Genomic DNA, 17,184 nt, shown 5'->3' on the forward strand with positions numbered 1-17,184 from the left:
GGGTGAGTGGCAAAGAGCTTTGCAGGATGGCTTCCACGCCCAATCTGTTGCGTGATCTCGTGAAAAACAAGGAAATATGCCTCAGTTTCCCCCTCTCTAAAGTGCTAGTACATATATGTGACCCCAGCATCCCTGAGGATGTTCGCTGACATCCACGCCGGTGGACTTGATAAAAAGAAAGAAAAGAAACTGCCAAGGAATACTACGGCCTTTGAACTCTTTCTCAGCTCCTTTACTGCAGCAAATAGAAAACCCAACAAGTCAGGAGGGCTCTTTACAGAAACTGAGCCAAAAAGCAGCCTGAATCTTAGAAAGAAGAAGCCATTCTTTCCTCTGTCATTCTTTGGAGGTACTGCCCTCAAGCTCCCTGGCCTTCATTTCCACAAGCAGATGGTGAAACCCAGCCCCCTACGTGGGCGCCCTAATTACCAGCTTAAGGGGGTGCCACTGGAGGTTTCTAATGGAGTTGGGTAGAGCCTCAAACTCCCCTGCCGAACACTCGTCAGAAGTCCAGCTGAGGGAAACAGGGTTGATCGGGGGGGCCTAACGAATGGGGTCCCCCTCTCCTCGAGACACAGGAGTCTCCTCTGGAGGAGCGGAGCCCCCGGGAATCCGCACCACTGGCTTTGCTCAGGTTCGCGCACGCGCGCTTGGCTGTGCTCGGCACCACGCCACCTGCTTAGACGGAGGGACAGCAGGAGACAGCCCTGTGGAACTCGTGTTTCCTGTAAGGATGCTCTTGAACATGTTTACTACCCTGCACGGCGTGTGTCCCTGTGATGAGGTCCCATGGGAAGGTGTTCGCTCGGGTCGGGGTCGGGGGAAGGAGCTGTGTTTTCAGCTCAAGGACGTTGACGCATCTAACTGAAACCGTCTTCCTCTTCAAGTCGCCTGCCAGATGCCTGGAGATAAATTTGTGGCCCACTTCTCACAAACTTATGGGCTATTCCACAGTTTGTGTGTTAACCTCCCACCGGACTAAATTTACTATATAGAAAATCTATTGTATACATTTTGGTAAATTGCTGTAAATCCTTTTGGGACCAAGACAGGTTTATACACAGGCACTAAAGAACTAAGAAAACAAAAAAAAAAATTCACATTTTTGTGGGTTGGCTACTTTAATGATTCTGGCTTTATTTTCCCTCCTATCCCCCAAACAATTCTGTACTATGTGATACTTGGAAGGCGAGTTTGCACGTTTACCGAAACAATAAGATAATTCCATTTTTTCTTGAATCTCCTTCTGTGGCCAGCATGGGGCAGTTTCCAGAGTGAACCCAAACTTGGGACTTGGGGCCCCTGGGTTCCTCCGTAGCCAAGTGCAGTGCATCGTGGTCCCCTTTGTTTGGGGATTTACTTCAGTCGTCTTAATAACACGGACCTCTTTTTGGAAGCAGAGGGCGTTCCCAGCAAATGTTGGCTGCAGATACGCTAGCTGAAATGTTACCACGGTCACGGCCCTTCCTTGAACAATCTAAAGCATATTTCTCTCTGTATATATTTGGTTTTTCAGATGCTTTAAAGCTTAGAAAACAATCATAGCTGAGGCCATTTCTGAGATGGCACTAAAAGAACCTACTCGGAGACAGATAAAAATAATGAGAATCTTTCTGTCAGGAAAGATTTAGAAAATATCAGTGGCATTATTAAAATTTAATTTTTTACTCGGCTTTTTGGTTCTCCTTTCCAGTGATAATGAGCAGGACTGCACACCTCCGCCTTGCCAGTACTTGTTTTGTGCAATAAATTCAGCCTTCCAGTCTGAAGACATTTCAGACAACAGTTTTGACTGCTATAGGCTTATTTTTTACCCTGTGCTGTGCTTTGAGTCTTCCTATAAAAACCAGTTCATGAGATAATTTTCCACAAGGCCAGTGGAACTAATAAAAATCAATTTTGCCCAACTGGTTCAGAGAAGTCTTGGGAACAGCCAAGGCAGAACCGCAAAAAAAGAAAGAAAAAAAAAAAAAGACGAAGAACCAATGTATTCACTAATGGTTGACTTGATAGAGAACTATCAACTTAGCTGACAGGAGATGCTTGGCTGTAGGAATTTTCCTTTCAGCTTGAACAGAACACCTTTTAAGGGTCTAAGGAAAGGCTTTTCTTCCCAGTGGTTGAAGATACCTGAGTGTAGTTAATTCTGAGTTGCCCGTGCCCTGGGTGACAATGAGGCTGAATCTGGGCCTGACAGATTGTGGCCTCTGAAGTCCAACCCCTTTCTATTGTCAGAGAAGCTGGTTTTGTGAATGGGCGGGCTGGGTTTTACACAATTTACTCCAGGGCCACAGGGCCAGTGGGTGAAGGACTCACCAGTGCATTCAGATACCTCAGGTTCTGGAGACGTCCTCGTCGCGCCCCTGCCATGACCACCCATCTGACTCCCTGTTTTGGTTTACTGCCAATGGAAGTAGGATTCCAAAGGGACGCCTCTTTTGAGATCTAGAAGCAAGAACAGGGTGTGGTGGCATGCAGACCATGTTCTATAAAACACATGCCTTAACTACCAGCCATATTCCTTAGTTTAAGACACTAATTGACATGTCTAAAAACAAATGGCAAGCCTTTGCACAGAAAAAATTTAAAAAAGACTGGAAGGAAATGTAGCTGAGCAGTACCAGTGTTCGTATTTGGTTGGTGAGTGTTTTTTGCTTTCTATTACATATTTTTACATTTTCTTAAATTGTATATTATTACATATATAATTATTTAAAATAATGCTAAATAAGAATTGAGTAAATTGGAAAAAGAAACATAATACTTTCTTCACAATGTTATAAGAAAGAGAGAATGTGTGAGAAAAAAAATTAACTTTTTTGGTGCCTTATGCTATCCGAAGTACTTCACACAAATTCTTGTATTTAATCCTCATTACAAATCTGTGACAAAGATATCAATGTTACCATTTTCCAAAGAAGAAAACTGAGGCTTAGGGAGGTTAATTTGCCCAAGATTGCACAGCTAGTCAGTGGCAAAGCTGGTATTTAAAATGAGGTCCAGGGGCTTCCCTGGTGGTGCAGTGGTTAAGAACCCGCCTGCCAATGCAGGGGACACGGGTTCGAGCCCCAGGAAGATCCCACATGCCACGGAGCAACTAAGCCCATGCGCCACAACTACTGAGCCTGCACTCTAGACCCCGTGAGCCATAACTACTGAAGCCCGTGCACCTAGAGCCCGTGCTCCGCAACAAGAGAAGCCACCGCAATGAGAAGCCCGTGCACCGCAATGAAGAGTAGCCCCCGCTCGCCACAACTAGAGAAAGCCCACGTGCAGCAACGAAAACCCAACACAGCCATAAATAAAATAAATAAATTAAAATGAGGTCCAGTTTCAAAGACCATGTGCAGTGCGTGGTGGGAAGAATAATGGCTGGCATCACGGTGCATCTTATATCGTAGCTCACTTTGCATTTATGAATCAAATCAGGGATAACGACATCTGTTCTTTTTTTTTTTCCTACCTGAAAGGTTCTTGTGATGTTCAAATTAGATCATGCATGTAAAAACAGAGAAAATGCAAAGTTCTCCTCAAAGAAATAGAGTGATATGATAGTATTTCATATAACATTGGTGAGTTGAAAGTTGCCATAAATACCATTGGGATACTGATAATTTTCAAAGAAAAATATATACTGAAATAGAATTAATACTAAAACTACACTGAATAAATTTGTTCTTGATCATTCAGAAGGTATGAGAGGGTCTTGTCTTATTCTACTTGTCATTAAGACCACCAATTTTATTGCCCATGATATATTAGGTAAAAAGCAAAGATTAAAAATACTATGAATATTGTGACCCTAATTTGCAAAAGGATAAACTTGAACAAAAATTGGAAAGAAATACATTGAAATGAAAGTAATGATTGTGTTTAGATCATGGTGATTTAAAAAAAAATCTTCTGTGACTCACCACATTTTCCAAATTTTTTTGTAATGAATATGCACCATGTTTACAGCCAGAAAAATAGGAACTATTTATCAGCCTCCACACACAGAGACAAAAACATTACCTTCTTCCTTGGATAAGACTGCAAAATAAATTCTGAGCTTTGTGGTTATTCGAATTCTGGTGGAAAGTTTATTTGGAATGCATTTCAAATCTTCAAAGGAGGAGTATAGCTACCCCATTTTCTTTAGACAAGTCAGGCTTGGTCTGCTGCGGGCTTTTGCCACATACAACTTGTGCAAAACATCAGAGGTCAAGACACCGGAGACTACACAGTGCACTTGGAGAATAAAACAGAAACACGCCTGGGACTGCCATGATGTTGCAAGGGTGGGAGTGCCTGGTCTGAATTCTAGAATGACCTGCGTTTGCATGGTGGCCTCAGAAGGGACCTGTGCTTCCTGTCAGAGCACACAGTCGGTAGCTTAGCAGAAAAGTGTCACCCTGTTTGAGAAAACAGGGCCCAGTTCAGATTTCAAGCAGTGCCACCAAGGAAGCTATTTTTAAGTATCTAATTGCATTTGTAGCATCTGGCATTTTGCACACTCCATTTTTGTGACTTCAGCATGATACATGTGCCATAAGACAGACAAAAGAGAGATTAAGTGTGGGGTATTGGAGTCATGTTGAATATTCCCAGTATCGAAATATTATAATATGCCCTAGAGATTATTCCAGGGCCAAAGAAAACCTTACCAACGTACAGAACGTTGGAATGGGGAAGACTTGGCAGCTAGGGAGAATAGGGATTTACTTCACTTACTAAGCCAGTACACAGCCTCAGATGCTAACACACACTGATAGGAAATGCCAACATTTCAACTTAAATCAAGACTCAAGCCCATAACGTCGACACTTTGCCTTTCAGCAGAAGATCACAAACAGCACAAATCTGGGTTTCTTGTACTAATTGGGGAGGTTTTCTAATTTGCTTATGATAGCTGCCTCACGGAGAGCTAATCTTCCTCCAGTTACCTCCTAACGCTGCCTGAAATAATCCGCTTACTTCTGGTCTGTCCGCAGTACTTTATATCAAATAACACTCGCTTCCTTAACTCAGCCACAGCAAAAGGCAGCCGCAGCCCTGGCCCCGTGCTTCAGCATCGCCGGGCGTGCGTGCGACGGTCACAGCAGATGCTTCTGCGGACAGAAGCCAGGCAAGGAACAAGGGTGCAGCCAGGCTTCTGAATAAGTAGGAATGATGAAATGCGTGCTAAACAGCACTAATTAACAACTGAGCGCGTAATCTGATAACTGTTTTGAAGAGACTGGGACAGATAATTTTGCTTTCTCAGGCGGGCAGAATATCTCAGGGTGATCACCAACCTATGTAATTATCGCTATCAACATCCAAACTCGCTTCAAAACTTTTTTTCTAAACACCTCCCCGCAGCCCCCTATCCTTTGGAAAGGTTCACGTGAACATTTAATGACACAGCCTGGAGGTTTAATTGACACAGGCAGGCAGTGCCATTTCAGTAGTATTGTTGCCCTATCTTGACTCACTTTTAACGCGTTAGATTTTTTAAAAAGAGTTTTGCGGAAGAAAATGTTTTAATTTTCATAAAGTAGAATAGCCTAGAATGCTAATGCTCGTAAAACACACTGTAAGTACACAGGCTTGGGGGGGATCCCCAACAAACAAACGTGACGTGAGCTGTGGTGTGATGTGGCGGGTAGAGCGTGGTACCCAGGTGAGAGCCAGGCTCTCCTCCCAGGTGGGCTCGGCCTGTGTGGCCTTAGGCAGGACACTGTCTCCTTCTGGGTCCCCATTTCCTTGTCTGCAAAGTGTTGGCGGCGGGGGTTTGCAAGAACTGGAGGATTTCTAAGACTCCTTCCGCCACTAAGGGTCTTCGGTCGTTAATCGAAAGGTTCTTTTTAATTTTTTCCTTATACATGGGCCTGTTCTAAACAAGCAAAGCCAGCATCTCTTTCCCCTTCTGTGCAACACATCATATTTGAGAACACTTCCCTCACATTTTCCGAGGTTACTGAAGGGGAAAAAAGTTACATTGTTTAATCCTACTTTATAGGAGTTTGCTCTTTCATTAGAGAACAAACCCAGAACAGTGATCAGTGAGGTATATGTACCCAAAGTGTAGGAGGAGGAGGGAGGAGAAGGAGAAAGAGGCTGCCTTCAAGTGCCTTGTGGAAATGTAGAAAACAAGCAGCGAGATAGTCCTTTGCCAAACACTGTCATAAATTTTTTATCCGGCAGCTAACATTCTCACTAGTTTTCTTGGCAGCAATTGGGACCTTTAGCAAGAAAGGTGCAGGAGAAAAATACCTTGTTTAGAGATGTTTTCAACACTTTCTGGGGTTTTTCAGAACTTCTGCCTGCAGCACATTTTTACAACTACAGTCTCCAATCACCTGACGAGTGGGTGGTGGGGTTGAACTTCTTTCTTTAAAAAAAAAAAAAGAATATAGGGAGAGAAAGCGAACAAGCAGTGCTACCCCCTCTGGCCTTCCACTGAGCCCATCTTTCTTATTTTTTGTGGTAGGTAGTTCAGATATCCAAGTGCTTAGTCTTCTCTGTCTAGACAAAAAACTGAAAATAGAGTGTACCTTTTGTTGAGTCTGATACTATCTATATTGTATTCCCAGGTGATAGAGATAAATGAAACAGGCTGACGACTAGGCCATTTTTCTTCAATGGTTCTGCCAAAAACAGGTCCCACCTGTTGCCTTTGGGTCAGTCAATGGGCAAAGCGCTGCCCTGGATTTGAAGCTGATGTCAGCACATGCAAAGATTCGATTTTGACAGTCACACTGCCGACGGGGAAACGAATGGAGTGAAAGCTCGTGGAGCTGGTCATTACCCATCTCAGGGAACCTCAGCCACTGGAAGCTCTTTGAGGAGGAGGGCTGGGAATTCTGGGAAGTAAGGGGCCAAAATCCACAAGGAGTCAAGGATCAGGCCTTTCATTACAACCACATCCTACGTACTTTATACAGACTAGCAAAATTCTTCGACAGGGGACTTCCAGCTCCAAGTGAAGAGGTCAACAAATTCACTCCCCCCAAAACAAGTTTAAAACTGAACAATTGTTAAAACAATCCTTTCAGGGCTCTGGATAATCACTGAAGGCAAAACACAAACTGAGAAGTGTTTATTCATAGAAAGCTGACAGAACTTCGGGTAAGAAGATCCCCACCTCACCCTCTGGCTTAGTTGGCTAGGAAGATGGGTGTTATCAGGGCAGGACTGCCAGAGGAGGCTGACTTGATCTGGAGCAGAAAGCAAAAGCCAGTGGCATTGCCAATAAAAGTAGCAAACTCTGTAGGAAAATGAATGGGGGAAACAGCACAGTTTTTCTAGCCTGAGGTGGCAGTCCTGGTTGGGATGAGTGACAGATCAACCAAAAATGTGATGGGGAGATTCTGGAAATGAGAGAGCCATAGATGTGCCAGATAAGCTCTCCACACATCTTTTGTTGATTGGGAAAATATGTGTATATGCTGGGGAGACCTGGGAGACCCCAGTGAAAAGTCAAAGCCAAGGCAGGCTTGAGAACTGGCTGAACTTTGAATGTTCTCTTCAACCCACATACAGATCGCTTGGCAGAGGATGGAAGCCTTACGGGTTCAAGGTTTTTGAGCACAATCTTTGCTCAACCATTGGCTGGCCACTAAGCTATGTGTGCAAAGGGGCAACCCCTAGGAAGCCAGGCTCATAAAATAAAAATAAGAATTAAATAAGAATTAAAAAAAAAAAAAAGCAACAACCAAGCAGACTGCAGGGGGGATAGATCCTGCAGATTATGTTCAGGCAAGCTACTTAAAACTATCAGAACCCTGAGTTGTTACAATATCATCTAAAATGTTTAGTTTTAAACAAAAAATTATGACATGACAAAAAGAAAAGAAAAATGAAAAAGGATGATCTATATTCAAGGGGAAAAAAAAGCAGTCAATACAAACTGATTCTGAGTGACTTTGATGTTGGTTTAGCAGACAAGGACTTCAAAGCAGCTAGTGTAACTTAGTCAAAGTCTTAAAGGAAGCTGTATTTAAAGAATTAAAAGAAATTATGATGACAATGCTTCAACAGATAGGGAATCTCAATAGAGAAAGAGGAACTATAAAAATTCTAGAGTTGAAAAATACAATAAATTAAATGAACAGGAATCAGTGAACTAGAACATTTGCCCATAGAAATCATCCAATCTGAAGATGAGAAAGATAAAAAAAAATTGAAGAAAAATGAGCAGAGCCTCAGAGACCTGTGTGACAAGAGCAAGAATATCAACACATGTGCAGTGGGAGAGGGAGAGGGAAGGAGAAGGAGAAGGGAGAGAGAAGGTGGCAGAAAAATATATTTGAAGAAGTAATGGCTGAAAGAGAAAATCTTGAAAGCAGCAAGACAAAAATAACTCGTTATGTACAAGCAAACAACATTATGATTGATAGCTGAATTCTCACCAGAAACAATGGAGGGAGAAGACAGATGAACATATTCAAAGTGGTAAAAATGTGGGTGTGGGAGTAACCTGTCTACCAAGAATCCCATATCTAGCAATAGCATTAATCACAAATGAGGGTGACATAAAGACATTTCTAGATAAATAATGAGGGAATTTTTTGTTAGCCTTACAAGATATACTAAATGAAGTCCTTCAGGCTGAAAGGAAATGACACCACAGGGTAACTCATATCCAGAGAAAGAAATGAAGAACACTGAAAATGGTAAATATGTGGGTAAATATAGAAGACTGTATATATATTTTCTCTTTTCTTCCCTTAATTTCTTTAAAGAACATAAAGATTGCATAAGCAATAATTATAAGGACAACCATCAGTATTGTTTGGTTTATAATATATACAGATTTGACAATCAGAGTACAAAGGAAGATGGGAAAAATGGCCATATTGGAATAAACTTGCTATATTTTATTAGAACTAAGTCAGTAGTAAGCTAAAGTAGATTGTGAAAATGTAGAAGATATATTGCAATTCCTAGAGCAAAGAGTAAGAAAATAACAATAAAAAATGTAGTTAAGGGACTTCCCTGGTGGCGCAGTGGTTAAGAATCTGCCTGCCAATGCAGGGGACACGGGTTTTATCCCTGGTCCGGGAAGATCCCACATGCCGTGGAGCAACGAAGCCCGTGCGCCACAACTACTGAGCCTGCACTCTAGGGCCTGCGTGCCACAGCTACTGAGCCCACGTGCCGCAACTACTGAAGCCCGTGTGCCTAGAGCCCGTGCTCCGCAACAAAAGAAGCCACCGCAATGAGAAGCCCGTGCACCGCAACGAAGAGTAGACCCTGCTCTCCACAACTAGAGAAAGCCTGTGCAGAGCAACAAACACCTAATGCAGCCAAAAAAAAAAAAAAAAAATGTAGTTAAGAAATCAGCAGATGAATTAAAATGGTATACACAAAATAAATCTATTTTAAAAACAAAAGCAGAAAAGAAGAATCAGAGGAAAAAAAAGATATGAGGCATATAGAAAACAAATAGCAAAATGGCAGACATAAATCCAGCAAGATAAAAAATCATACAAATGTTACTGGACTAAATAATTCAATCAACAGCAGATTGTCAGACTGGATAAAAAAGATCCAACTTTATGCTGTCTACAAGAACATATGCTGTGTAAAGAGACACACTTTAGATTTAAAAGCACATATAGGTTGAAAGTTAAAAGAAGGAAATATATATACCATGCAAATAGTAAACTTAAGAGCATTGGAATGTCTATATTAATATCAGACAAATGGACTTTAGGACAAGAAACATTCCTAGAGAAAAAGAGGGTCATTTCATAAATATAATAGGGTCAGTGTATCAAGAAGATATGGCAATTATAAACATATAAATACCTAACAACAAAGTCCTGAAATACATGAAGCAAAAACTGTTTGAAGAAAAGAGAAATAGAGAGTTCAATAATTATACTTGGAGATCTCAATACTCTGCTCTTGAAAAACTGACAGAATAACTAGACAGAAAATCAGTAAAGATATAGAAGACTTCAACACTATTAGCCAACTTGACCTAATTAACATTTATAGAACACCTCACTTGATGACAGCAGAGTATATATTCTTTTAAAAATTACATGGACTATCCCCCAGCATAGACCATATATAGGCCATAAAACAAGTCTCAACAAATTAAAAAGAATTTAAGTCATAAAAAGTATGTTCTGCAATCACAATAGGACTAAATTAGAAATCCACAACAAAAGAAAGTAATTTGGGAAATCCCCAAATATTAGAAAATTAAGTAAGACACTTCTAAGGAATTCATGAGTCAAACAAGAAATTACAATGGGAATTATAAAGTGTTTTGAAATGAATGAAAACAAAACAATAACAATCAATATTTGTGGGATGTAACAAAGCAGAACTTAGTAAAAAATTTATTTGCCTAATTTGGAAAAAAAAAGTTTCAAATTAATTATCTAAGCCACCACATTAAGAAATTAGAAAAAGAGCAAATTAAGCCCAATACAAGCAGAAAAAAAGGACTAAGGGTTACAGCAGAAATCAATGAGACAGGAAGCTGAAAATAAATGAAATCAAAAGTTGGCTCCTTGAAAAGATCAACAAAACTGATAAACTTTTAGCTAGAATGACCAAAAAAAGGAAGAAGACATGATTACCAATATCAAGAATGAAAGAGGAACATCACTACTGACTTAATAAAAACTGAAAGGACTATAAGGAAATATCTGGAACAATTTTATACCAAAAATTAGACAATTTAGGTGAAATGTACAAATTCCCAGAAATAAACACACTATAAACCATGACTTAAGGAGACATAGAAAATCTGAATAGACCTATGACAAGGAAATAAATTGGATTAGTAATTTAAAAACTTCTCACAAAGAAAAGCCCAGCATCGTATGGCTTAAATAATGAATCCTACCACATATTTAAAGAAAAAAATGACACTTATCATAAAAAAACACAAAAAAAAAACCACAAAAAAATACTTATCCTATGTAAACTCTCTTAGAAAATAAGGGAGGAGAGAACACTTCCCAACTCATCTATGAGGTCAGTATTACCCTGATACAGAAGCTAAAGACATCACAAGAAATGCCCAACATGAACATAAGACACCAACATAGTTTATAAATATTATCAAAATGAGTCCAGCAACATATTAAAAGGATTAAACACCATGACCAAGTGGGATTTATCCCAGTAATGCAAGGTTGGTTTAACATATGAAAATCAATTAATGCAATATACTGCATTAATAGCATAAAGGACAAAAACACATGATCATCTTATTAGACACAGAAAAAACATTTGGCAAAATCCAATACCTATTCATGATAGGAACTCTCAACAAACTGGAATAACAGGGAACTTCTTCAACCTGATAAAGGGCCTTCATGAAAAACCAATAGCTAATAGCATACTTAATGATGAAAGACTGAATGATTTTCCCTTAAGACAGGGAAGGAGGAAAGAAGATCTGCTCTTACTACTCCTATTCAACCTGGTACTGGAGGTTGTAGCCAATGCAACCAGGCATAAGAAAGAAATAAAAAGCATCCTGATTATAAAGGAAGAAATAAAGTTACCTTCATTACAGATGACATGATTCTGTATGTAGAAAATCCTAAGGGATCTACAAAAAGGCTACTGGAACTAATAAATGAATTTAGCAAGGTTGTAAGATACAAGATCAACATACAAAAATCAATTGTGTTTCTACATACTAGCAGTGAACAGTATGCAAATAAAATTAAGAAAATTTAATTCAAATAAAATCAAAAAGAATATAGAACTTAGGAGTAAGTTTAACAAAATAAGACCTGTATGCTGAAATCTACCACACATTGCTGAGAAAAATTAAAGATCTAAATAAATGGAGAACAAGTCCATGTTCATGAGTTGGAAAAATCAATATTGTTAAGATGGCAATTCAAAGCAGTTCATATCAAAATATTAGCAGACTCTTTTCGTGGAAATTGAAAAATAAATTAAATGTATATGTAAATGGAAAGAACTAGAGTGGCCAAAACAATTTTGAAAAATAATAAATTGGAGGACTTACATCACCTGATTTTAAACTTACTATAAAGCCACAGTAATCAAGATAGTATAGTATTGGTATAAGGACAGATATATAGATCAATGGGACAAAATAGAAATTCCAAAAATAAACGTTTACATTTATGACCAATTCATTTTTGACAAAAGATCCAAGGTAATTCAATGGTGCTAGGAGAATTAAATACCCATATAAAAAAACAAAAAACAAAAAACTTAGACCATTATCTCACACTATGTGCAAAAATTCAAAATAGAACATAGACCTGAATATAAGAGCTAAAACTATAAAACTTTTGGAAGAAAGTCTTTGTGACCTTGGGATAGGCAAAGATTTCTTAGGTAAGACACTAAAAGCACAATCCATAAAATAAAAAATTGATAAATTGACTTTTACCAAAATTAAAAGCTTTTACTTTTCAAAATTCACCATTAAGAAAGTAAAAAGACAAGCCATAGCCTGGGGGAAAATATTTGCAAATCATATATCCAATAAAAGACTACTAGCCAGGAGCATAAAAATAAAAACTCAAAATTCAACACTAAGAAGACAAATAACCCAATTAAAAAATTATAAAATTAAAAAAGAGCTGAATAGGACTTCCCTGGTGGTGCAGTGGTTGGGAGTCCGCCTGCCAATGCAGGGGACACGGGTTTGACCCCTGGTCAGGGAAGATCCCACGTGCTGCGAAGCAACTAAGCCCATGTGCCACAATTACTGAGCCTGCGCCCTAGAGCCCGCAAGCCACAACTACTGAGCCCGCATGCCACAACTACTGAAGCCCATGTGCCTAGAGCCCATGCTCCACAACAGAGAGAAGCCACCACAATGAGAAGCCTGTGCACCGCAACGAAGAGTAGCCCCCGCTCTCCATAACTAGAGAAAGCCTGGTGCATCAACGAAGACCCAACACAGCCAAAAATAAATAAGTTAAAAAAAAAAAAAAAAAAGCTGAATAGACATTTCACCAAAGACTACAAATGGCTAATAAGCATATGAAAAAAATGATCACTTTCATTAGTCATTAGGAAAATGCAAATAAAAATGAGATAGCACGGCACACCCACTAAATGTCTCTAATCAAAAAGCCTAATCCAAAGAATACCAAGGACACGCAGTCCTCAAACATTACTGGGGGGAATGTAAAATGGTACATCTACTTTAGAAAAGTTTGGCAGTTAAAAAAAAAAGTTAAACATATACATACCATATGACTCAACAATTCTACCCTTATGTATCTACCCAAGAGAAATGAAAACATATGTCTATGCAAAACTTGTATGCAAATGTTCACAGCAGCATATTTATAATAGCCCACAACTTGAAACAATCTAAGTGTCCACCAACTGGTGAATGGATAAACAAAACGTGGTTCAGCCTTACAGTGGAATGCCACTCAGCAATAAAAAGTAATTGGGAGGGCTTCCCTGGTGGTGCAGTGGTTAAGAATCCACCTGCCAATGCAGTGGACACGGGTTCGAGCCCTGGTCCAGCAAGATCCCACATGCTGCGGAGCAACTAAGCCTGTGCGCCACAACTACTGAGTCTAAGCTCTAGAGCCCATGAGCCACAACTACTGAGCCCACGTGCCACGACTACTGAAGCCCGTGCGCCTAGAGCCTGTGCTCTGAAACAAGAGAAGCCACCCAATGAGAAGCCCGTGCACAGCAACGAAGAGTAGCCCCCGCTCGCCGCAACTAGAGAAAAGCCTGCATGCAGCAACAAAGGCCCGAGGCAGCCGAAAATAAAAATAAATAAATAAATTTATAAAAAAAAAAAGTAATTGGGAGATTGGGATTGACATATATACACTACTATGTATAAAATAGATAACTAATGAGAACCTGTTGTATAGCACAGGGAACTCTACTCAATGCTCTTTGGTGACCTAAATGGGAAGGAAATCAAAAAAAGAGGGGATATATGTATGCATATAGCTGATTCACTTCTCTGTACAGCGGAAACTAGCGCAACATTGTAAAGCAACTATACTCCAACTGAAAAAAAAGTAACAATCTACTGATACATGCTGCAGTATGGATAAACCTCAAAGACATTATGCTAAGCAAAAGAAGCTAGATATAAAAGACTACATGTTGTATGATTCTATTTATATGAAATTCCTAGAAATCAGATCAGTGGTAGCTTGGGGCTGGGAGTAGGAGCCAGGATTGACTCAATGCAAACAGGCAAGAGGCAACACTGGGTTGACAGAAATGTTTTACAAATAGATCATGGTGATGGTTGCACAGTTCTATAAACTTACTATAAATCATTGAACTGTATGCTTCCAATGGGTAAATTTCATGGTATACAAATGATACCTCAATAAAGCTGTTAAATAGTCCATAGACCAACAAATGGCTATTTTGGTTCCAAGGGAGATGGCATACTAGCAGTGAAGTAGTAAAGTCAGTCTTCCAGATTGAAGGAGCCCAACCTTATGCCTCCCCTTTTGGTGATGGCAGCCTCTTTATTTCTTTCAATCTGTAATTATTTGTTTCTTGACTGTCTCCTCTATGAAGTGGAACTGTGTAAGAGCAAGGCTCAAGTCTGCCTTGGTCTTTGTTGTATCCATTACCTAGTCTAGTGTTTGGCATATTATAGGTATCAATAAATATTTGATGAAGAGATGAATGATGTAGAGAAAGAGGAGTAATATCTGGGTTTTCATTTAAAAAATCAACATATTCATATGCCTGGACTGTTTGCAAATATCTTTATCGTGGACCCTTGTCCAGTTCTGCAAAATTCACCTGTCATGTGCCAGGCATTATATGCTTGATACTAGAGAATGAGATGAAATAGACCTGGCTCGTGTCCTCAAGAAGTTCATGGTCTAGTAGAAAACAAGACCCAGTATTCTGACATCTAAGGAGCATGTGTGGCATGGCCCGTCCTACAAATCTGGAGGAAAGGAGCAGAGAACTAAGTGCCTGTGAGCCCAGAAGAGCATAGGAGACACTGCTGAAAGGTAAGCTGACTTGCAGTCCAGGACACCACCTGCCTTTTCCATAAGAACTTGTTCCTCCCTTACTCAGATCAGTGTGGTTTTGTAAATATCAGCCATATTTTAGGGCATGGTTCTCAAAATATGGCCCAGGGATCCTTTAAGGGGATCCATGAAATCAAATCTATTTTCATAGTAATACTACGATGTTATCTGCCTTTCCCACTCTCCTTCTCTCATGAGTGTACAGTGGAGTTTTCCAGAGGCTACTAGATGTGTGACATCACAACAGATTAATGCAGAAGCACATTGGACTCCAGCTGTCCTCTATTAAGTCAGACTTTAAAGAGATTTGCAATAGTGTAAATCAATGCCCCCTTCTCACTCATTTCGTTTTAGAAAATATAGTCATTTTTCATAAAATGTGCTCATATATAATCAGTTCAGTATCATTATTTACAAATGGATTCATACATATTTAATTTTTCTCAGTTCCAGTTTCTGATACGAAAAATATTCACAGATGTAACCCATACAAACAAGAACTCTTGGGGCTCTCAATAATTTTTAAGAGAGTAAAAGCATCCTGAGACCTAAAAGTTTGAGAACCACTGTTTTAGGGGGAAGCAGAGGGAGGGATCTGGGGCATTTTATCTACAGAATCCATCAATCTGGACATTGGAAGATATTTACAGAGCAAAAGTGAAAGTCACTGAGGACCAAGAACACTTACAAAGGTGTGCAGGATGAGTTCATGGGAGAGAACTCACGGAAAGGTGTCAATACTGAGGATGTTTGGATGTTTGAAACCTCGAAAGGCAGCCGGGCCGTGACCTCCGGGGGACACAGCAGCCCGATTGTCTGTTTACCCCAGCTATCAAAACTGCACACGTGCACAGCGGTAGGAACTGCTTTGGCACTTTATAAGCAAAATGGATCAAGAGAACAGTGAATTACCTGAAGTCAGTAACTTATACTAACATCTTACACCCAATGCTAAAATATTGATAAGTGGAAGAGAGGGTGACAAGGCAGAAAAATTGGGATCAGGTTATGCTGAAAGACAAGAGTAGGAAACCTCCAGAGAATGAAAGATGGCAAAGCATGAGGGAAAGAGTGTGCACCTTGGAGTGGCCTGTCTGGGATCCTGGCTCTCTGCCACTCTTTAGCTGTGTGACCTTGGACAAAGTCCTTACCAATCTGGGCCTCAGGATAATAATAATGCCTACCATATAGGGCTCTAGTAAGGATTAAATGAGATAAACCATATGAAGTGATGAGCACATAGCCAACATAAAAGTAAAGGGCTGGTATTATTATTTTTGTGACCACCCCCTTGTATGGCTAAGCAGGGTCTTAGAAGCTCTAGGGCTGCCTATGTTGGAGAGGGGCTCCTCTGCATCGGCCCCTGTGGTCATTGTGCTGACAAAGCCTCCTAGGGAAGTGGCTGCCTCTGGGAGGGCACTTGGGGCACCTGGAGAGCCCTTCACTTCCAGCCGCAGCACTCATGGACCTCTGCCCCCTTCCTTCCCCTTTCTCACCATGCTTGGGTCTTGCTCAGCTACATGGTTGGCATCTGTGGGAAAACATTACTGGCTGTGCTTATATTCAGGGTGCAGAGGTCTTTTTCTGTATAAGTTTACAGTGGAGAACAATGAAAAGACTAAAATCCCAAAGCCAACAGGGGTCAAGGGATCTGCCTACATCTTGGGTTTTGCCACGATGTGAAAACACATGGCTGCAGAGTGTAACATGAACAGCCTGGAGATCTCCCCAGGGTGGAATCTATGTTTTCAGCCATGCAGAAATACAGACCTTTAAAAAACTCAGGGGGCGGGTGTGTTAAATGAAAATCAAGATAGCCTTTCCTAGGCATGCTTTCCCCATATACTTCAAAATCTTTCCTTTTTGATGAGAGTAAGAGTTGGAGAAATGCCTTAATACAGGGGACGTGCCTATTTTTCTCCAACCTCACTTGAGTTGGCCACGCTTGGGATGAAGGGGAGGTTTGCCATTTGTAGACAAGAATGAAGCCTTTTGTGAACAGCCTAAGTACACCACTGACTTGCTTTAAAAAGTGTCAAAGGCTATTTTGGGGGAACATGCGGTTGGCTGTGCCAAACTGAAACACTGACTTGTCTCCCGATTTAGCATTAAAACCTTAGGACTTACAATTAAGACGACCCTGTTTACTCCAAGTGAGTTTGTCAACATGCTGCAAATATATTTCCGCTATCATAATAAAACCATGAAATGGGTGGGC

At 40.3% G+C, this 17,184-nt stretch overlaps 1 protein-coding gene across 8 annotated transcripts in view; it reads right to left on the bottom strand.

Moving 5' to 3' along the window:
* VTI1A (vesicle transport through interaction with t-SNAREs 1A) overlaps positions 1-17,184 on the bottom strand; it is a 419,912-nt gene that overhangs the window by 81,340 nt on the left and 321,388 nt on the right. The window contains exon 9 of one of the 8 annotated variants that reach the window (XR_014253028.1): positions 6,238-6,355. The exons of the other annotated variants lie outside the window; for them this stretch is intronic. The gene's annotated coding sequence lies outside the window, so the exon portion shown is untranslated. The remainder of the gene's footprint in view (positions 1-6,237; positions 6,356-17,184) is intronic. 8 annotated transcript variants of the gene reach the window in all.

Source organism: Balaenoptera physalus (assembly GCF_965194825.1).
Source record: "Balaenoptera physalus genome assembly, chromosome: 14".
NCBI lineage: Eukaryota > Metazoa > Chordata > Mammalia > Artiodactyla > Balaenopteridae > Balaenoptera > Balaenoptera physalus.